General features: G+C 43.7%; 1 protein-coding gene across 2 annotated transcripts in view; it reads right to left on the reverse strand.

The window, feature by feature from the left end:
• The window catches only part of LOC139386393 (galactosylgalactosylxylosylprotein 3-beta-glucuronosyltransferase 1-like), a 96,402-nt gene extending 79,757 nt beyond the window's left edge, over positions 1–16,645 (reverse strand). The window contains exon 1 of one of the 2 annotated variants that reach the window (XM_071131960.1): positions 16,052–16,645. The gene's annotated coding sequence lies outside the window, so the exon portion shown is untranslated. The remainder of the gene's footprint in view (positions 1–16,051) is intronic. The other variant, XM_071131962.1, reaches the window with a different exon arrangement.
• Positions 16,646–21,194: the final 4,549 nt, after the last annotated feature.

Genomic DNA, 21,194 nt, shown 5'->3' on the forward strand with positions numbered 1-21,194 from the left:
GAAGATTTAATGGTGCATTAGTCCCACCGGTCTGCGTGAGGAGAAGGGGCCTCAATCCTCAGTATCTGTGGTGGTGTGAGCCGAGCCAGTGTGAGCCATCCGACACACCACAGCACAGCCCCACTTGAAATGCTTCTGAACAACAACATCAACAGAGCTGTTCTCCGACCTGTCATCTCTCACTCTTTCTGCTGTTGCTCCTGACACTGTTTGACAGCGTTGAACCGGGTTAGACACTGATGCACAAGCCGCTCTGCTCTTCCACACCAAATCACATTTTATGTGACTAATTGGAGCTATTATGCAAAAGCATTATTTTCTCTTCAAAGCGACTAAACGTCAAACTATAATTGAATCAATAATCAAGCGTGGCGAGAGGTGGAAGTTTGGGATTGATTAAACAGAGCTCCTGTTATGGGGCGAGGGAGAGCATGTATTGACGTTATGCAATGTATCAGTGCGTGGGTTTGGTTTTTGTAGATGCCGTGTCGAATACTGGCTTTGGGAGTCCAGCCATGGCAGCACTACACTGAGAGAAATCACTAACTTATCAATAATTCAAGTAGACTGTATACAGCTGTATCTCTGCTGTAAATATGTTTATAACTGCTAGTCAACACAGCAAAATATGCTGTCTACATTAACCTCAAGTAACTCCAGCAAAATGCGTAAGTCAGACGGCGTCCTGTGCCAATCCTGTTTCATACTTTGTAACGGGGATGATTGAGCCGCTGAAGCAGAAAATTAGTTAGCATTCAGGGCCCGTGGAGAAAATGGTCATGGTCTTAATAATGTGTTTGTGGGGGATTAGTAAATCTGATTGGTCTCAGATCTAAAAACATTCAGTCAATGGATTTTGTAATGGGCTAACCCTCTGCATTACTGCTGTTGCCTTGTCAGCTTTTTACAGGGAGCTACACTGTACCCGGTGGATTGAGCAACACAGGTGGAAGTGAGAGTGCAATGGCATCAGTATGCAGTGGGGAACTGTGAGGGCCTTCAACACCTTCAAAGAAGGCCAAAGGATTCGTTTTAAAATGTAAATGTACCTTTTAATTAATATTTCATATTTTCAAGAATATTTCAATAATGTTCTAATGATATTATTATTTTCAATTATATTCTGATTTAAAAGTGATACTTTGGTAATTTTACATTTAGACTGTAACACATCAAAATGAGGAAATAGTCAAGAGTTGTGAATACTTTCTGAAGGCACTGTAGACAGAAGGCATCTGCCATTCAACTGAATAGACTGGTGGGTTGTTTAGCAACAAAAACCGATGTGTGCGCAACCGTGGAGCAAAACAGGCAGGGGTTGGCTCAGAATCAAAGGATTGTTGACAACATATAAACTATATTTCCTCTCCAAATCTTTACTGAGAAACATAAATACATTTGCACAATGAGCACTTGTTTTCTTACAATACATTATTACTGTTGTTGGTTCGCTAGCTAGCGAATTCTAGCCATATTAGCATAGACGTGACAAGAGTCAAGACACCTCAACAACAAGATACAACGAGCTGAAACAAGCCACCAACAATTCCCCACACGACAGCTTCATTGTTGCTAGCTATCTGACCATCCAGAATCATAACAGCACATGGCCTCCTGCCCCATCAACACGCGTGCATTGTTTTCGTTATGTTGTCAGCTAACCCATCTATTAGGGCAGAATTTTGGGGTGACAATGGAATCAACCGATCATATTTTGACTTGGAATGGCTGTGAACGTTTTTACAAAAACTTATGCGAGAAGTAGTTTTCCCCACAGCTTTTGTTGTAGGCTAGAATTTAGCCGCTGCAGCAGGTGTTATTGAAGAGGATGCTGTTGCTAATTAGTTAGCTTCGCCCGTTTCAAGGTGAACTTTCAACAAAAAGTTAAGTTTCAAATGGTCATCATCTGGTGAGTGGAACTGTGTTTTCTATTGCAGCACACTTGCTGTTGTTAGCTATCTCTTGGAAAATAACTTATGTGTGTGAAACATCCCAGCTAGCAATGAGGAATCGGCCCAGAAGCGACCTTCTTCCGGGGGGCCGGAACTGATTGAATCAGCCTGGAATCGGGTGTCGGACTCGACCCGGAATCAAAATGAATGATTGCCCAGAATCGGCCCAAGTACATAAGGCCGTTTCCATCTACTGGAATTCAGCCGACTTTGCCGGCATCTTACCAGAATTCCCCCAGAAGTGGCCCAATGCAAATTTAAATAAATGTATACAAAATTACCCGATTTTGTAATTTTTAATATTACTATTATACCTTTCATACATACAAGGAGGAAGGAAACGCCATACACCTGGTGACTGTGTCGCTACGGAACGATGGCCAAACCCGCCCCTAACTCGGACAGCTCTGGGCCAATTGCACGTAGCCTCATGGGTCACGGGTCTCGAATCAGCATCTGTAGCAACGCAGTTTACATTGTGATGCAGTGTCAGACCGCTGCGCCACTCGGGAGGCTCGGGAAGTTTTAATGCTTATCAATTGCCTTGCACAAAGTATCAAAATACTAAAATACTACACAGGATTCTTAAAGAATTTCATTTAAATGTTAATTGCATTTTTTGAACACAGAAACAATGGAAAAAAAATGAAATGTTAATTATATAAAGCAGCCCATGTAATCATCTGCCAAAGAGTATCCTCAATTTGCCCGAGCTCCAAGTAATACATTTGGGCCAGATAACTCTCACTGGAATCGGCTCGAGCTCAATCACCCAATCCTAGCCATAAGTAATACTGCTGAAGGTGGCCACATGACGTCGGCTCGAGTCTGACTCTCAGCTGGAATCGCCCCAGATCCACTGTGCTAGCTGGGATTGTTGCATTTAAACTTTAGATCACAGGTTACTTTGTGTGCCGATTGCTGAATGTGAAAAATATGTTTGCAATGGGAAGTAATAGTTGTATGTTTCGATTGGGAAATGCTTAGCTTAATGGTTGTGCTTTTCTATTCTTATGATTGGGACCTACTGGCTTATTATGTCCTTGTGAAATGGCTGCTTATTCTTTAACATCATGCTGTGTGTGACTGCTGTCTTTCTATCGGCCCTATGTGTTTAACAAAAATGTACCTTTCGCACATGGAGTGCGTTGCATTCTACATTTGCTGTCCTTTCAGAATCACAAGCTTGTCACACTCACATCCTTTTGTGTCACAGTTGTCACTTTAAGTGATAGTGTGATAGTGATGGCGTTAGGCTTCCATGGGTTGTGTAAGCAGTGTGGTTGTTGTTGTTGCTGGTTGCATTATCCATGCAGGTGCTGTCTCTGTATGAGTGGCAGCCCAAACCATGGCTCAGTCTCATGCCTGTTTGATTCAGTTGAGGGCGCTAAGTGATGCTAAGTTTCTGTTTTTGTTTCTTGATTTTTGAGTTTGGCACAACATGTTGAAAGATTTTTTTCCCCCACTGAAGGCCTAGGTCCAATAGCCACGGTTCGCAACTGTCTGTATGTATTCTGTCACTGGGGCATTTCTGCATCTCTCTGGATCTGGTTCGCCAGGGTCTCTTTATAGGGGAGGAGGTTTCTGTACGAGGTCATTGTAGAAAGCGTGATTTGTTTTTCCTTTTTATTGTCTTTAAAGGTCATCGGCTTGTTTCCCTCCATCTATTCTGTCAGAAAATGGAGCCTAAATCTTTATTAAATCTGAAGGATTTATGACATGGCCCTTGGCTTTTGTCCACAGTGTTATTGAGGGATGTGTGTATTCCAGGGCTTATCGTTGTCTGCTGTTGCCATTATTAATGTTTAATCTGAGTAAGCGCAGAAAGGATCTTTTCAAAGAACATGATGTGTGATCTGCAAGCCTTCCAGGTGCTCATAGTGCTCCCTCTTTACACAATATACTGTATGTCTGCAAAGCATGTTAAAACCCAACGCATAATGCAAAGCTTACTGTACAATATTTTACTACATTTTTTTTAAATTTCACCTTCATTTAACCAGGTAGGCTAGTTGAGAACAAGTTCTCATTTACAACTGCAACCTGGCCAAGATAAAGCAAAGCAGTGAGCCACAAACAACAACACAGAGTTACACATGGAATAAACAAACATTCAGTCAATAATACGAGAGAAAAATATATACAGTGTGTGCAAATGAGGTAAGATAAGGGAGGTAAAGGCAATAAATAGGCCATAATGGCGAAATAATTACAATATAGCAATTAAATACTGGAGTGATAGATGTGCAGAAGATGAATGTGTAAGTAGAGATACTGGGGTGCAAAGGAGCAGAATAAATAAAATAAATAACAGTATGAGTAGAGTGTTGGAGGCTATTTTGTAAATGACATCGCCGAAGTCAAGGATCAGTAGGTATGGGACAGATTGGTAGGTATGGGACAGAGAAAATGAAAGCTACCCATGTTAGATAACCTTATCAAGACCATAGAACCAAACAGGCTGTCTTTGTCGATACGTTAATAAGGGATCCTCTCAGCTAGCCTCCACACTAACCTACTGTATTATACTGTCAGCCAGTGGAGTGTAGTCCTGCATGTTGCAGCCTATATTCTTCTCTGAGCTCCCCATTGGGAGGAGTACTCCACAGCCTGCGACAGAAGCTGTGAGACTACCACCTAAATTATAGGTTGAGATCATTCTGTAAGAAGGAAAGATGGGTGCAACATATACATTGTTCTGTTATGTCAGTGTTGGAGTAACACTCAGGCAATGGACTGCTGTGTATAGAGGAGAAAACACAGCCATACTATACCGTGCCATCCTCTCCACTCCCAAGTAGGCAGAATACAGTGTGACAGCAACATACAGGGGTGGAGTGGGGGAGGTCCTGGGGTCAGGGGCTGCACTAATTACTCTGCCCATAGCTACTCTGCTATTACGGATGTGTTTATGAAGGTGATGCCTTTGAATCAATGTTCTGTCTTTGTTTCTGTGTGTGTGTCTCTGTGTGTGTGTGTGTGTGTGTGTGTGTGTGTGTGTGTGTGTGTGTGTGTGTGTGTGTGTGTGTGTGTGTGTGTGTGTGTGTGTGTGTGTGTGTGTGTGTGTGTGTGTGTGTGTGTGTGCATGTGTGTGTGTGCATGTGTGTGTGTGCGTTAGTGTGTCTGCCTGCATGTGTGTCTCATGTGGAGATGCTGCTGTAGAAAGGCAGACAGGCCTGATAGATGTGAACATGACTGATACTACATTGCCAGCTGTCTCTAATACCCCCCTCTCCTCTCCCGTTCTTTCCTCTCCTGTCATCTCCTGTCTTCTCCTATCCTTTCCTCTCCTGTCTTCTCCTGTCCTCTCCTGTCTTCTCCTATCCTTTACTCTCCTGTCTTCTCCTGTCCTTTCCCATCCTCCCCTTTCCTCTCCTGTCCTGCCCTCTCATGTCCTCGCCTGTCTTCTCCTGTCCTTTCCTGTCCTCTCCTTTCCGAACACAACCCCATAGCCCCAAGGGAAGATCCAAGTGCAGACACAAAATCAGCATAATGAGATTATGCATAAAATACCTGGCTGCTGAAAGCCATTAATAAAAATGTGAGACATGTATGAATGGTTCAGCCTCATTGGCTGCAGCGGTAAACAATATCCAGTGAGCAGCAGTAACAACAGAAGTAACAACAGCAGTAACAACAGCAGTAACAACAGCAGTAACAACAGCAGTAACAGCAGTAACAACAGTAACAACAGTAACAACAGCAGTAACTACAGCAGTAACATCAGCAGTAACATCAGTAGTAACAACAGCAGTAATTACAGCAGTAACAACAGCAGTAACAACAGCAGTACCAGCAGCAGTAATTACAGCAGTAACAACAGCAGTAACAACAGCAGTAACAACAGTAGTAAGAGCAGCAGTAACAACAACAGTAACAACAGCAGTAACATCAGTAACAACAGCAGTAACAACAGCAGTAACAACAGCAGTAACAGCAGTAACAACAGCAGTTACAGCAGTAACAACAGTAACAACAGCAGTAACAACAGCAGTAACAACAGCAGTAACAACAGCAGTACCAGCAGCAATAATTACAGCAGTAACAACAGCAGTAACAATAGCAGTAACAGCAGCAGTAACAACTGCAGTAACAACTGCAGTAACAACAGCAGTAACAACAGCAGTAACAACAGCAATACCAGCAGCAGTAATTACAGCAGTAACAACAGCAGTAACAACAGCAGTAACAACAGTAACAACAGCAGTAACAGCAGTAACAACAGCAGTAACAGCAGTAACAACAGCAGTAACAGCAGTAACAACAGCAGTAACAACAGCAGCAACAGCAGTAACAACAGCAGTAACAGCAGTAACAACAGCAGTAACAGAAATAACAACAGTAACAACAGCAGTAACAACAGTAACAACAGTAACAACAGCAGTAACAACAGTAACAACAGCAGTAACAACAGCAGTAACAACAGTAACAACAGAAATAACAACAGTAACAACAGCAGTAACAACAGTAACAACAGTAACAACAGCAGTAACAGCAGTAACAACAGCAGTAACAGCAGTAACAACAGCAGTAACAGAAATAACAACAGTAACAACAACAGTAACAACAGTAACAACAGCAGTAACAGCAGTAACAACAGTAGTAACAACAGCAGTAACAACAGCAGTAACAGCAGTAACAACAGCAGTAACAGCAGTACCACCAGCAGTAACAACAGAAGTAACAACAGTAGTAACAACAGCAGTAACAACAGCAGTAACAACAGCAGTAACAGCAGTAACAACAGCAGTAACAGCAGTACCAACAGCAGTAACAACAGAAGTAACAACAGCAGTAACAACAGCAGTAGCAATAGCAGTAACAACAGCAGTACCACCAGCAGTACCACCAGCAGTAACAACAGCAGTAACAACAGCAGTAACAACAGAAGTAACAACAGCAGTAACAACAGCAGTAATAACAGCAGTATTATTGTTACTATATTATTGTTACTGCTATATTATTGTATATTATTGTTACTGCTGGCTGGTGTGTTTACGGACATAATCAATCAATCCCTATCCCAGTCTGCTGTTCCCACATGCTTCAAGAGAGCCACCATTGTTCCTGTTCCCAAGAAAACTAAGGTAACTGAACTAAATTACTATAGCCCCGTAGTGCTCACTTCCGTCATCATGAAGCGCTTTGAGAGGATCATATCACTTTTCAAGCGCTTTTCAAGGATCATATCACCTCCACCCTACCTGACACCCTAGACCCACTCCAATTTGCTTACCGCCCCAATAGGTCCACAGATGACGCAATCACAATCACACACTGCCCTAACCCATCTGGACAAGAGGAATACCTATGTAAGAATGCTGTTCTCGTTATTAAGCTCGAGACCCTGGGCCCTGCGCAACTGGGTCCTGGACTTTCTTTTATTTTTTTAAATTTGTATTTTTTACCCCTTTTTCTCCCCAATTTCGTGGTATCCAATTGTTGTAGTAGCTACTATCTTGTCTCATCGCTACAACTCCCGTACGGGTTCGGGAGAGACGAAGGTTGAAAGTCATGCGTCCTCTGATACACAACCCAACCAGCCGCACTGCTTCTTAACACAACGCGCATCCAACCCGGAAGCCAGCCGCACCAATGTGTCGGAGGCTACACCGTGCACCTGGCAACCTTGGTTAGCGCGCACTGCGCCCGGCCCGCCACAGGAGTCGCTGGTGCGCGAAGAGACAAGGACATCCCTACCGACCAAGCCCTCCCTAACCCAGACAACGCTAGGCCAATTGTGCGTCGCCCCACGGACCTCCCGGTCACGGCTGGTTACGACAGAGCCTGGGCGCGAACCCAGGGACTCTGATGGCACAGCTGGCGCTGCAGTACAGCGCCCTTAACCACTGCGCCACCCGGGAGGCCCTGGTCCTGGACTTTCTGATGGGCCATCCCCAAGTGGTGAGGGTAGGAAACAACATCTCCACCCGCTGATCCTCAACACTGGGGCTACACAAGTGTGTGTTCTCAGCCCTCTCCTGTATTCCCTGTTCAACCATGACTGCGTGGCCATGCACACCTCCAACTCAATCAGCAAGCTTGCAGATGACACTACAGTGGTAGGCTTGATTACCAACAACGACGAGACGGCCTACAGGGAGGAGGTGAGGGCCCTCGGAGTGTGGTGTCAGGAAAATAACCTCGCACTCAACGTCAAGAAATCAAAGGAGATGATCGTGGACTTCAGGAAACAGCAGAGGGAGCACCCCCCTATCCACATCAATGGCACAGCAGTGGAGAAGGTCCACCCACACAGACAGTGTGGTGAAGAGGCTGAAAAAAATGTGTCTTGTCACCGAAAACCCTCACTAACCTTTACAGGTGCACAATCGAGATCATCCTGTCGGGCTGTATCACGGCCTGGTATGGCAACTGCTCCGCCCACAACCGCAAGGCTCTCCAGAGGGTAGTGATGTTTGCACAACGCATCACTGGGGGAAAACTACCTGCCCTCCAAGACACCTACACCACCTGAGCCACTGCCTGTTCAACCCCCGATATCTTCCAGAAGGCGATGTCAGTACAGGTGCATCAAAGCTGGGACCGAGAGACTGAAAAACAGCTTCTATCTCAAGGCCATCAGACTGTTAAACAGCCATCACTAACACTGAGTGGCTCTAGCCACTTTAATAATTAAAAATCAGATGTAATAAATGTATCACTAGTCACTTTAAATAATGCCACTTTATATAATGTTTACAAATCAAATCAAATGTATTTATATAGCCCTTCTTACATCAGCTGATATCTCAAAGTGCTTCACGCATCACGCCGACAGAAACAAACATCTCTCTGGTAAGAAGAAAGGGTCTGAATACTTATGTAAATGTGATGTTTCAGTTTTTATTTAATTTTTTATAAATTAGCAATATTTTCAAAACTTGTTTTTGCTTTGTCATTATGGGGTATTGTGTGTACATCGATGAGGATTATTATTTTTTAAATCAGTTTTAGAATAAGGCTGTAACATAACAAAATGTGGAAAAGTCAAGGGGTCTCAGTGAGCTAATCCATTTCGGAAGCCTAGACTTAAAACCCATTTTTATTTGATCCAAAAATGTGGTCGGTGGCTCCATATGTGTGACACAATTGCGGAGCCTCTGGAGGCATGCAGAGGCCAAATCGAGCTCCATACTGCATCACCATACTCCTCTCAAATGTTGTAACAATGTGGAGGGCTATGTATAGCTCTAATTGATCAGTTGAAAGAACAGACCACTTTCAGTTGACAAATATTCTTTTTAGTTTGGGTCAGCCCTACAGCAGACAAACGCAAGCAGCGAGCGCAATGCCCAATGGAGCATAATCTAAGACACCACAACATCCTCTTACAGTTTTAGGCCTGGCTGGTTGAGTACAATTTATTATGTGTTTGCTTTTCAGCTGTTTATTAAAAGGCCAGTCGAGACTGGTGGTGGTGAGGCTATCAGGCCAGAGAAGTAGTGGAGAAATAATCCCTACTTCCCTCCCGCTCTCCGTCCCTCGCTCCATCCCTCCCTGTTGTCTGCGTGTAACTGGTGGTGGCAGCTCTGAGTGAATGAATAATGTAGCACAAAGGGGTCTGGCCACGCTGGCATCACTCTGGGAACAATTGCTGTGGTTAATATTCATTGCATGGAGATTTGCAGGGTAAAGGGAGAGCCCCTATGAATCACTTTACGCTCTGCTTCCGCACAGCAAAATTCCTCTAGCTCTGTAATCTGAATGTAAAGGTGGAAGATGCCATGCCACTGGTGGCAAGACTGCCATGGTTTTACTGTTGCCCTGTCTGGGAGAGGATGGATGCAGACTGAGGGGAGAGTTTCTCTCTCTGTGAATTAGGGCAGGTGTGGTTGTGTGAAGAGTGCTACGCTATGCTCTACTCGCTCCTGTACCCTTTCCACACATTGCCGCAGGCTGGTTAAGATCCCTGAATCTGCTGAAAACCCTATTGCATTCAAAAAGCAAAACAACATGTTTTGAGCCGACATCAAAAAAGTTGTGTATTTCACCCAGTGGAACAAGGTTGAAGACATATATCAGTGCAGTCCGAATGAAAGTAGATGGTCTTTACAAGCAGCCACATGCTGGCCATACTTTTGCTTAGCTCTAGAACCCTGCCGATCTCTTTTAAAACTTTCTGGCAGAGTTTGGCTACAGTGGCCAGGTCTTTTCTCCTCTAACCCGGCCAGTCATTCATACCCAGTGCGTCGGGCTGTGAAGTATGCATGGCGGTGATATACATGTTAACTCATGAGTTATGGCTGACCGTTCTGGGCAAGCGTGGCCAAATGTATATTTTGTACCATCAGCATTCTACACTATGTACTGTTAGGTCTGTGTGTCACAGAATCCAATGACAGGCCCTGTTCAATAAAGCAGATTTGGATGCTATTTGCTGACAGAGTGAAAGAGAGTGAGAGTGAGAGTGAGAGAGAGAGAGAGAGGGAGAGAGAGAGAGAGAGAGAGAGAGAGACGGGTGAGAGAGAGATAGAGAGAGAGAGAGAGAGAGAGAGAGAGAGAGAGAGACCCGGGTGAGAGAGAGAGAGAGACAGAGAGAGAGACAGAGAGAGAGACAGAGACAGAGAGAGACAGAGACAGACAGAGACAGAGACAGAGAGAGACCCGGGTGAGAGAACTGGGTGTTGGGCTGCCTCATGCCAGGAAACAACATGGATATGCCAGGTGCTGACACCAAATCCATGTACAGTTTCACTGTAGTTTGGACTAAAATGCATCAGTTTGAATGCTATGTCAGAGTATGGGTTAAGAACACTGATATGGCAGTGATAAGCCAAAATTCAATTTGACCATAATCCTTAAAATTATTACATAAATTATTACTGGGTGGTTCGAGCACTGAATGCTGATTGGCTGCCAGATGTAAATTTGTTCAATCATAGCCATGGTATAAAATACATAATCAACTCTGGGCTCTATGCAATCTCTGGATAATAATGCAACTCTGTGAAAGGTCACACCTTCCTCGTCTTCAATATTTTCCAGAGAAGAGTATCGTTTACTCAACCAATCCAAAATGTTTCTAGTGCCCTCTTTTTTCCCCTTTCAACAGTGGCCTGTAGTGGCTTGTTCGACATGACATCTACAAAAACATGTTTGTCCAGAATGCCTGATGTCATGATGGGTGTTAGCATATTTGGACTGGACGAGTTGAAATTTCAAGGAAACTTGGTTTATCCAACTTGACACATGCGTATGGACTTGGGACAGTGTCCCAGACTGGGGTAATTGCAGCCACATCGAGCTGTCTTTTCCAATGAGAGCACTGGGAGCCTCTGTTAATAATGTTAGAATACTACCCTGCGGCACAATCCGAGCTCTAATTGAATGATTTTTACATTTAGCTATTGCGGCCAGCAAGCTTATTACTGCTTGCCTTCTGCCCAGACCATCCCGACCATCCTAGTGCTGCCAATGTAAAATAAAATGGGTGAGGGGTTATAGTCCATCTCGTTAACTGAGGCATGGGCATCTTATTAGCATAATAGGCTAAACATGCTGCCCGTTGTGCTGATTAGATCTGGAATGTAGAACAGAACATCAGACAATGGTTTTCTGTTTCCAGAGTGGGGGAGGTGCTGGATGTGTAAGTAGGGGTGACTTGGGCACAAGGTAACATGAGCACAATGCATAACTAAATAACTCAAATGAGAAGCCACTTAGAAAACTGTTATTCAATGTGCTAGTGCTTGATTAGCTAGGAAGTTTAGCTTAAATCATTTTTTGTTTTATTTACACCATTTTTTAAATGGTAAATATTCTTGCTGCCTCTTTTTTATTATTGATCTGTGGAACATTTCCCATGTATTTAATCATATATCATTTTCATCAGCAGTAAGTGGTCTTTTGACTTGTATGGTTGATTACAATAATTATGGTATTTTCTTGCAAGACTCATATTAGACTCAGACTTGAAATGGGGGTACGTTGTAACATTTGTTCAAACTAAACCCTGACCTAAAACTATATTTATATGGTATTTAGACACATTCACATAATGATATAAAATCAGTTCTTTACATGAAGTTTGCCAGTACCATAAAAAAATGAAAAAAGTAATATTCATACTTTTTAATGGTAAACGTATCTTATATAAGTATATACATTTTGGTTACTACATTTTATGTCAGTATGACATGCCTAAAAGATAAAATGAAAATATTATATTTTGCCCATATAGTGTATTTTAATCCAAATATCAGTTTTAAATCAGAGCAGTTTTCAATTATTAGCCCTCATTTTTACCATTGAAGACCGTGTTACAATTAACCCCGTGGCCTGTTATTCGAACCTCTTCTTGTCCCAGTTTGTAATCCCCACATGTTTTAAGATGACCACAATCATCCCTGTTCCTAAGAATTCCAATGCTTCATGCAACAATGATTACTCCCATGTAGCACTCACTTCTGAAATAATGAAGTGCTTCGAGAGGCTGGTTATAGCACACATTAACTCCACCATCTCAGCCACCCTAGACCCACTCCAATTTGCTTACTGCTCCAACAGATCCATAGATGACACAATCTCAATTGCTCTCAACACTGCCCTCATCCACCTAGATAAGAGGAATACCTATGTGAGAATGCTGTTCATTGTCTACAGCTCAGTGTTCAACACCATTATCCCCTCCAAGCTCGTACCCTTCCTCTGCAACTGGATCCTGGACTTCCTGATGGGCTGACCCCAGGGTGTGAGGGTAGGCAACATCACCTTCACCACGCTGACCCTTAACACAGGGGCCCCACAGGGGTCTGTGCTTAGTTCCCTCCTGGACTCCCTGTTCACCCAAGACTGTGTGGCCACGCATGACTCCAACACAATTATCAAGTTCGCTGACGACACGACAGAGGTAGGTCTGTTCACTAGCGACGATGAGTCAGCCTATAGGAAGGAGGTCAGTGACCTGGCAGTGTGGTTGCCGGAGCAGCAAACTCTCCCTCAACGTCAGCAAGACAAAGAATATGATTGTGGACTACAGGAATCGGGGGGTGCGCACGGCCCCATCCACATCGACGGGGTGGCAGTGGAGCAGGTAGAAAGCTTCAAGTTCCTCAGTGCCATATCACTAAAAACTTAAAATGGTCCAAACGCATACGTCCAGTCATGAAGAAAGCACGACATTGCCTCTTCCCCCTCAGGAGGTTGAAATAGTTTGGCATGGGCCCTCAAATCCTGTAAAGGTACTTCTTCTGTACCATTGGGAGCATATTGACTGGCTGCATCACTGCTTGGTATCGAAATACCACCGCCCCCGATCGCATGGCGCTACATGGATTTGTGCGGACAGCCCAGTATATCACTAAGGCCGAGCTCCCTGCCATCCAGGACCTCTATAAACGGCGGTGTGAAAAGACCCCAACCACCCAGGCCATAGACTCTTTTCGCTGCTGCTGCACGGAAAGAGGTACCGGTGCATCAAGTCTGACACCAACAGACTCTTGAACAGCTTCTATCCCTAAGCAAAACTACTGATAAATAGCTCACAAAATAGCTACACGGACCGAGTTTACCTTGCATCTTTTTGACCTTATATTTCAAGATTTTGCACACTCACAGGGCGCTACACACTCACACACACAGTTACTCCAACACACACACACAAACACTCACTCCTTAATTTTCTCACTCATACATAATATGCACATTCATTTATACTGACTCGACACACTCGCACACCCACTCACATGCAAGCTGCTGCTACTCTGTTTATCTTATATCCTGTTGCCTATAGTCACCTTACCCTATACACATCTAGCATCCCTGTAAATATGGTATTGGAACTGACTTTTTAAATATGTCCTGTATATAAACAGCAAAAAAAGAAACATCCCTTTTTCAGGACCGTGTCTTTCAAAGATAATCCGTAAAAATTAAAATAACTTCACAGATCTTCATTGTAAAGGGTTTAAACACTGTTTCCCATGCTTGAACCATCAATGAACCATAAACAATTAATGAACATGTACCTGTGGAACGGTCGTTAGGACACTAACAGCTTACAGAGACGGTAGGCAATTAAGGTCACAGTTATGAAAACTTAGGACACTACAAAGGCCTTTCTACTGACTCTGAAAAACACCAAAAGAAGGATGCCCAGGGTCCCTGCTCATCTGTATGAACGTGTCTTAGGCATGCTGCAAGGAGGCATGAGGACTGCAGATGTGGCCAGGGCAATAACTTGCAATGTCCGTACTGTGAGACGGCTTGTCTCTGTCACCAGGAACAACGTCGCCTATGGGCACAAACCCACCGTCATTGGACTAGACAGGACTGGCAAAAAGTGCTCTTCACTGACGAGTCACGGTTTTGTCTCACCAGGGGTGATGGTTGGATTTGCGTTTATCGTCGAATGGAATGAGCATTACACCGAGGCCTGTACTCTGGAGCAGGATCAATTTGGAGGTGTAGGGTCCGTCATGGTCTGGGGAGGTGTGTCACAACATCATCGGACTGAGCATGTTGTCATTGCAGGCAATCTCAACTCTGTGCTTCACAGGGAAGACATACTCCTCCCACATGTGGTACCCTTCCTGCAGGCTCATCCTGACATGACCCTCCAGCATGACAATGCCACCAGCCATACTGCTAGTTCTGTGCGTGATTTCCTGCAAGACTGTAATGTCAGTGTTAGTGTTCTGCCATGACCAGCGAGGAGCACAGATCTCAATCCCATTAAGCACGTCTGGGACCTGTTGCATCGGATGTTGAGGGCTAGGGCCAGTCCCCCCAGAAATGTCCGGAAACTTGCAGGTGCCTTGGTGGAAAAGTGGGGTAACATCTCACAGCAAGAACTGGCAAATCTGGTGCAGTCCATGAGGAGGAGATGCACTGCAGTACTTAATGCAGCTGGTGGCCACACCAGATACTGACTTACTTTGACCCCCCTTTGTTCAGGAAGACATTATTTCATTTCTGTTGGTCACATGTCTGTGGAGTGTACACAACATTAGGAACACCTTCCTAATATTGAGATTCACCCCCTTTTGCCCTCAGAACAGCCTCAATTTGTGTACAAAATGTTAGGAACATCTGCTCTTTCCATGACATAGACTGACCAAGTGAATCCAGTTGAAAGCTAGGATCCCTTATTGATGTTACTTGTTAAATCCGTTACAATCCATGTAGATGAAGGGGGGGTAAGTAAGTATGCTTACTTACTTACTATATTGTGTATTTCAAAACTTGTGGGGGGGTGGGCATTTTACTTCTGCCACTTTCGGTTGAATTGTAAAAGACTGGTATGGCCCAGAAATGTTGTTGCAGTGTGTGATGGTAGCTAAGATATATATGTTGTTTAGATAAAAGTCTACCTCAAATAATATTCAAAAAATAAGCAAAAGTGTTTGTGCCCTGGTCTCCACTACACGTCCACTGTGTTAGTACAAAAGTGACTGTTAGTACAGTGTTAATACACTGGCACCTGTGTCTGATAAGGGAGCAAACACAGAAACTGCATCATAGCACAAGGAGTTGCAAGGGTAGAGTACCTGTCGAAAATGAGAAAATACAGCCCACTCTCCAGAAATAGCGAGTTTGGCTTAAGTCTGTTTTTCTAAGCCAGTGCCCTTTTTGTTTCTCTGGACACACTTGTTATTTCTTGTTAGAGGTGGTGAAGGGGTCCCCTGAGTCGCCAGGGAAACAGTGCTGCCTGACGGTCCAGGGTTCAGAGGGGTTCTTTCTCTTAGTGTATTTGTGTACTGTCTGTACACTCACTATTTGAGCAGGAAGGAGCATGATTATGGGGATTATCATTGGTTCCTCATGTCAGTGACTGACTGATAGGTTAGGCCATCTGATTCCCTGCACTTTCACACTGCCTGCATGGCTCTGTAGTCTACTGCATACAATATACATGGCTTAAATCTCCAACACTTCCACAATGCTTCCACAATGCTGCTACTGCTACAGCTACACATGTACAGGGACTCAGGACAAAGATGCAAATCTTCCCTCATGTTAGGATCTTTATCAGCATTAAAAAAATGAAATCTTCATGATTATAATGTCTCTGTTTGTGCTCCTGCTGCAAGTACCTCTGCATTTCTACTGAAGGGTGTAATCAGGCATGGAGAGTGAGAGACATAAATATTATTTACCTTATTCGTAGACTTCAGTGACGGACTGCTATTCCTACCACATGCTACGGAAGGACTCCCATTCATTATCAAAGTCCTGCTTTTGTCCCTGCTTGTTGTGCCTCTTTCTGCTTCTCTGTGTGCCTTGTCATAGACAGAGGCAGCATTCAAAGCATCCCTTTATTTTATCCCGCTGTGGCAGCTGACACCGGTTTTCAAGCCTTGGATGATTGATGGAGAAAAGAGGGAAACTAAAAGACAGAGAAGAAGAATTTCTCCGGCTTAATTATCTTTCCTTCTCTCCTCCGTGCAGGCTCACACACAAACACATGCGAACGAGGGGGGATGTCAGAGAGAAAAAGGCAATGTGTTTTGCTCCGTGGTAGTCCTTCTCCTCCTCTCTATATCTGTCCCTCCCTCCCTCCCTCTCTCTGTCTATCTCTGTCTCTGTTACCGCGACTCTGCAGTTGTCACAGAGACAGGCTGTGCTGTGCTGTCGTAACGGGGGAGATGGCTCTTCGCGTGGAAAGACATCTGTGAATGTCTTTATGTGGGACAAAAGTAGCCTCTTAGGCAAGGCAGAGACCCCCTGCCCCTTATAGAAATGGTCTCGCTAATGGCATGTACCATTAAGGCTCAGAGCAGGGTGGGATGCAGCAGAGAGAGAGGGATCAGGGAATAGAGAGAGGCAGGCAGATATATTTTATTTTAACTTTAACTAGGCAAGTCAGTAAAGAACAAATTATTATTTCACAATGACGGCCTACCCCGGTCAAACCCTCCAATTACCCAGACGATGCTGGGCCAATTGTGCGCCACCCTATGAGTCTCCTGATCATGGCCGGTTGTGACACAGCCCGGGATTGAACAAGGGTCTGCAGTAACACCTCTAGCACTGAGATGCAGTGCATTAGACTGCTGCGCCACTCGGGAGCCATCAAAGAAAGGAAACATGGTGAGCTGAGCCTAGTCCTCATGTATTCCCACCTCACTCATTTCTGGAACCATTCTCCTCTTCCTCTCATTTCCTTTTTACCTTTTTACATGCCAGGATCCTTGTTATGCACACTGTTTCTCTGTGAGGGATCCAGCCAGTTAACCATACTGTATGTAATTCCCCCTACCACTACTGAAGGCTGTTTTATCACACAGCCCCCAACCCCCCTTTCACCATGGTACAAGTGTGACCTCACTTTCAGAATCCCCCATCCCCAATATATCCGTGGAACATTTTTGGAAATGTGTGGCAGAACATACATATTATTTCTGGAAGAACTGTAAACTTGTTGCAAATAAAGGATACATACATACACGCATGACTGACTGCACAATCAAACGTGTGTGCACAAAGACACAAACACACACACACAGCACAGCACACACCTACCAAGTTCTACCACAGTGACAACATCATTTCCAGTCACAGCGTAATTTCCTGTCACGAACTTCTGTCATGAACTCAGAAGTTTCAGAATATATATACAATTGAAGTCGGAAGTTTACATACACCTTAGCCAAATACATTTAAACTCCATTTTTCATATTTCCTGATATTTAATCCTAGTAAAAAATTCCCTGTTTTAGGTCCGTTAGGATCACCACTTTATTTTAAGAATGTGAAATGTCAGAATACAGAATAATAGTAGAGAGAATGATTTATTTCAGCTTTATTTCTTTCATCATATTCCCAGTGGGTCAGAAGTTTACATACACTCAATTAGTATTTGGTAGCATTGCCTTTAAATTGATTAACTTGGGTCAAACGTTTCGGGTACCATCCCCGAATAAGTCGGGTGAATTTTGGCCCATTCCTCCTGACAGAGCTAGTGTAACTGAGTCAGGTTTGTAGGCCTCCTTGCTCGACCACGCTTTTTCAGTTCTGCCCACAAATTTTCTATAGGAATGAGGTCAGGGCTTTGTGATGGCCACTCCAATACCTTGACTTTGTTGTCGTTAAGCCATTTTGCCACAACTTTGGAAGTATGCTCGGGGTCATTGTCCATTTGGAAGACCCATTTTCGACCAAGCTTTCACTTCCTGACTGATGTCTTGAGATGTTTCTTCAATATATCCACATAATTTTCCTTCTTCATTATGCCATTTATTTTGTGAAGTTCACCAGTCCCTCCTGCAGCAAAGCACCCCCACAACATGATGCTGCCACCCCCGTGCTTCACGGTTGGGATGGTGTTCTTCGGCTTGCTAGCCTCCCTGTCACGTTCTGACCTTAGTTATTTTGTTTTGTCTTTAATTTTAGTATGGTCAGGGCGTGAGTTGGGTGGGTTGTCTATGTTCCTTTTTCTATGATTTGGGATTTCTGTGTTTGGCCTGGTATGGTTCTCAATCAGAGGCAGCTGTCATTCGTTGTCCCTGATTGAGAACCATACTTAGGTAGCCTGGTTTCACTTTTGAGTTATGGGTGATTATTTTCCGTGTCAGTGTTTGTTCCACACGGAACTGTTTTGGTTTTGTTATGCGCATTGGTCCTCCGATCCTTCCTACTACTCCTCTTCGTCAATCGTTACTCTCCCCCCTTTTCCTCCAAACGTAACGATGGTCATTATGGCCAAACAGTTCTATTTTTTTGTTTCATCAGACCAGAGGACATTTCTCCAAAAAGTACAATCTTTGTCCCCATGTGCAGTTGCAATCCGTAGTCTGGCTTTTTATGGTGGTTTTGGAGCAGTGGCTTCTTCCTTGCTGAGCAGCCTGTCAGGTTATGTCGATATAGGACTTTTAGATACTTTTGTACCTGTTTCCTCCAGCATCTTCACAAGGTCCTTTGCTGTCGTTCTGGGATTGATTTTCACTTTTCGCACCAAAGTACGTTCATCTCTAGTAGACAGAACGCATCTCCTTTCTGAGCAGTATGACAGCTGCGTTGTCCCATGGTGTTTATACTTGCGTACTATTGCTTGTACAGATGAACATCGTACCTTCAGGCATTTGGAAATTGCTTCCAAGGATGAGCCAGACTTTTGGAGGTCTACATAATTTTTTCTGAGGTCTGTGCTGATTTCTTTTCATTTCCCCATGATGTCAAGCAAAGAGGCACTGAGTTTGAAGGTAGGCCTTGAAATACATCCACAGGTAAACCTCAAATTGGCTCAAATGATGTCAATTAGCCTATCAGAAGCTTCTAAAACCATGACATAATTTTCTGGAATTTTCCAATCTGTTTAAAGGCACAGTCAACTTAGTTGTGTAGTTATTTGTGTAATATCAACAGCGAGGTATATTTTCTGGGTGGTTTCAATATTGACTGTCCACTCAAGAAAAAGCTTCAAAATGTAGCTAGTGCTTGCAATATGGAGGAGAAATCTCTCATGGTTCAAAGTGGAGGAGGGATTGACTTCATCACTACTTGTTTTTGTAAGAAGTGTTGACATGCTGAATGCACCTAGTTGTCTGTTTAAACTACTTGCAAACAGCTCAGACACCCATGCATACCCCACAAGACATGTCACCAAAGTTCCCTTCACAATCCCAAATCAACAACAGACTATGGGAGGCGCACAGTACTACATAGAGTCATGCCTACATGGAACTCTATTCCACATCAGGTAACTGATGCAAGCACTATAATCAGATTTAAAAAACAGATAAAAATACACCTTATGGAACAGCGGGAAGTGTGAAGAGACACACACAGGCACAGACACACATACACATGATAAGACACGCACTCTACACACACGTAGACATGGATTTTGTATTGTAGATACAGTGCATTCGGAAAGTATTCAGACCCCTTGACTTTTCCAAACTGTGTTACGTTACAGCCTTAAATTGATTACATACATTATTTTCCTCAGCAATCTACACACAATACCCCACAATGACAAAGCGAAAACCTGTTTTGCTGTGTCATTATGGGGTATTGTGTATAGATTGTTGAGAGGAAAAAAAAGATTTAATCCATTATAGATTAAGGCTGTAACGTAACAAAATGTGGAAAAATTCAAAGGGGTCTGAATTCTTTCTGAATGCACTGTATGTGATAGTAGAGTAGTGGCCTGAGGGAACACACTTAATGAATTGTGTAAAGTGTTGTGAAATGTAATGTCATGTCAACTTATAAATTGTGTATAACTGCCTTAATGTTGTTGGACTCCACGAAGAGTAAGGAAAGGGGAAAGGGGGATACCTAGTCAGTTGTACAACTGAATGCATTCAACTGAAATGTGTCTTTCGCATTTAACCCAACCCCTCTGAATCAGAGAGGTGCAGGGGGCTGCCTTAATCGACATCCACATCTTCGGTGCCTGGGGAACAGTAGCTGCTGCCTTGGCAGGAACTAATGGGCATCCATAATAAACACAACTACAAATACTGTATGGGCGCCATTGGAGGGAAAAAGGTTGATAATATACAATATTCTGGATGCACAGTGTATTCTCAGACGCTCATCTCAAACTTGATGACAAGCTGTCAGAATGCTTTAAAATCAGATTTAAAGAGCTAGGCTAATAGCAATAGTTGGCAAGGATCATCCTTATCGCCATTTTGAATAACATAATTTTTCCATGAATCTGTCAAGCAGCTTGTTTACAGAGACTCCCAGAAAGAAGGGAAGTGTGTGTCTGCTTCAGAGATGAGACAGCGTCTGGTGTGAAGATTAAAACATAGCACCACCTCGGCTTGGCCTCCCTCCTCAGAGCAGTGTGAGCATCCTGGCTCTCTGAGGAGCTCAACTAGGTCACCCAGCCCAGGGGAGGATCCTCCTGTCAGGCCAGAGCAGCACACAGTGGCCCCTGCCCAACGTTAGTCTGGGTGTCAGACTAACATGCCAGAACTTGGAGGGGGCAAGACCAGAGAGACAGAGCCTACAGCGACTAGGGGTAACATTGGCCCCAGGTAAAAACCCTCCTCTTAGTACCCTTCTGTTCACACAGCTCGGTGAAAGGGGAAAGGGATGTTCTGGGATGAAGTATATCATAGAGAATGTGGAAGTTAAGATTACAGTAACTCATCAAGGTGTCCCTGACGCTATTTTACATAAACATACAATCCCAATATTACTGAAAGGTATTCATCATAGGGATAATATGGTTTGATTATGGTTTGAATTGATTTATTGTTAGTATATGGTTAAAATACTCAAAATATTCATTTTGAAAGGGTCAATGATGGCCTAACATAGAAGATGGTCAAAGCTCAATGT

The sequence above is a fragment of the Oncorhynchus clarkii genome, chromosome 27 (assembly GCF_045791955.1).
Source record: "Oncorhynchus clarkii lewisi isolate Uvic-CL-2024 chromosome 27, UVic_Ocla_1.0, whole genome shotgun sequence".
Classification (NCBI taxonomy): Eukaryota; Metazoa; Chordata; class Actinopteri; order Salmoniformes; family Salmonidae; genus Oncorhynchus; species Oncorhynchus clarkii.